Here is a 2,500-nt window from a genome sequence, read left to right as displayed (position 1 = left end):
ATCCGAGCTCCGATGTGGGAGGGAAGTTGACTCAAAACATAGTCCACCGCAAAATTGAAAAGGAGGGGGGAGAGGGGGTCACCCTGACGCACACCCCTAGCCGGCTGCAGGGGCACGCCCACGTCGGCGCCGCCCGCTATCACCGTCGTGCTACCCTCGTAACACCTTTCGACGTACTCAATAAAGCAATCCGGCAGGCCATGAGCCCTCAGCACGGGGCGGAGGGCGGCATGGTCCACCGAATCGAACGCTTTAGAGACGTCGATCGATGCCACAAAAACAGAGCGACAGGAGCGGACTGCGTCGGTGAGAGCAGTGTCCAAGATGAAGGTGTTTTCCAACATCCCATCCCGGGGGATGAATGCCCGCTGACGTTCGTCCACAGCACATGCACGCATCAGGCGTGACGCGAGAACCTTGTGAAAGGTCCGCGCCAACACCGAGCAGACCGTAATGGGGCGAAAGTCAGCGGGGGATGTTGGTGCAGCCGTTTTGGGGAGAAGTGACGTCCGGGCGCGAAGCAGACGCTCGGGGAGGGCGCGGGCCAGGAGGAAGAGGTTCAAGAGTTTCACCAGGACTTCATGCGGCAGGCGCCGCAGCTCCGCTGGAGTCAGGCCGTCCGGCCCGGCTGCCGATCCCCTGGGCGGCAAGGCAGCAGCGACCTCCTCACGTGTGACCGGCCCCCATAGGCACTCAGGAGCGACAGGCTCCGAGTGCGGGAGAAGGCGGTCACGGATGAAGCCGGCGGTGGAGATCGGCTTCTTCGTGAAGAGGTCCGCCCAGAAGTCCAGCAGACCGGGGATGTCGGGTGGCGGCTGCAGCAGGGTGCCGTCCAGCAAGCCGCGCACGCAACGTGCACGCGACCTACGGAAGGCGTCCTGTGTCCGCGCGTATTCCCAGCGGCGCCGCTTGCGCTTCTGCAGCGGCGGGGCGGCAGGCGGCCGCTTGGATGGTTGGCGCGGCCGCTGTGTCCTGGTGATCGACCTCTCCCCCCTGGACCCGACCGACGCAAGGGCATCCGGGAGCATACCCAGGATGACATCGGGCGGCGTGCCCCGCCCCAGACCAATGACTCGATCCAGGGCAGAGAAACGCTGGGCGGAAGCAGGTAGCCCCGCCAGATGCTCCCAGATGGCGGCGTCAGTCGGCCCCTCCGGCGGCGGCCCGGTGGTGTCGGCCGCGAAGTCCTCGGCTGCGTCGACGGGCGGCGCAGCGGCCTCGCCCGCGTCAGGCAGCGAGCTCGCTGCTCCACGGCGGGACGCCGGCTCTTCACCCCGACCGATCTCAAGTGCCTCCATGAATTGGCGGACAAGCTGCTTGTGGGCAGCTTGCCGCCGTCGGCACTTGATTGCCTCAAGCGTTCGGTCGGGGAACATCCTGGTAAGTTCTTGATTTACAAAGAAGAACCGGGCGTCCCTCTAGAGGAACAGTTCGGCCTCTGCCTTGGCGAGCGACAGGACTTCTTCCTCCGTCCACCTCGCGCGATGCCTCTCCGTCACGATCTCAGCGTTGGCGGCCGCAGGGTGTTGGCGGCGGCGATGGACCCCGAGACCGTTCTTCGTGGTAAAAGTGCGGTGGCACTCACTGCAAGCAAAGGGAGCTACACAAACTATCGCATTTTCGTTACGGCCGGTTGGCCGGATAGGTGCTGGGGTAGCTGGGGTGGCACCTTCAGCGGAAGGGCCACCATCTCTTGTTTCTTGTCGGCTGCCCCCAACTATAAAGGGATAATGCGAGGGGGGGCTGGTAACCCCCCCAAGCCCCTGGTGCGGTCTTCCACTCTGCAAAAATCAGCGGGCCCACGAGAAGGGGAGAAGACCGCAGGAGAGGAGAGGCTAAGAGGGCTAGGCCCATGTATTGCGCATCACTCTCCCTGTAACTATAACCCAAGGAAGGCACCTCGCAGCAGCAGCACGACTACAACAAGACCGCACTTCGAAAAGCCAAGTCCGGATGCAGCCACACCGCCGCCACTTGGCCACCTTAAGTCATAGTTACTCCCGCCGTTTACCCGCGCTTGCTTGAATTTCTTCACGTTGACATTCAGAGCACTGGGCAGAAATCACATTGCGTCAACACCCGCTAGGGCCATCGCAATGCTTTGTTTTAATTAGACAGTCGGATTCCCCCAGTCCGTGCCAGTTCTGAGTTGATCGTTGAATGGCGGCCGAAGAGAATCCGCGCACCCGCGCGCCCCCGGAGGAGCACGCTAAGGCGGACGCGGCCTCGCAGCAAGGAAGATCCGTGGGAGGCCAAGGCACGGGACCGAGCTCGGATCCTGCACGCAGGTTGAAGCACCGGGGCGCGAACGCCGCGCAGGCGCGCGCATCCTGCACCGCCGGCCAGCACGAGGCCAACCAACGGCGAGAGCAGACCACGCCCGCGCTAAACGCCCGCACTTACCGGCACCCCTACGGCACTCACCTCGCCCAGGCCCGGCACGTTAGCGCTGACCCACTTCCCGACCAAGCCCGACACGCCCCGATCCTCAGAGCCAATC

This window comes from Schistocerca americana, unplaced genomic scaffold, assembly GCF_021461395.2.
Source record: "Schistocerca americana isolate TAMUIC-IGC-003095 unplaced genomic scaffold, iqSchAmer2.1 HiC_scaffold_98, whole genome shotgun sequence".
NCBI classification, from domain to species: domain Eukaryota; kingdom Metazoa; phylum Arthropoda; class Insecta; order Orthoptera; family Acrididae; genus Schistocerca; species Schistocerca americana.
This window is presented reverse-complemented; position numbering follows the sequence as displayed.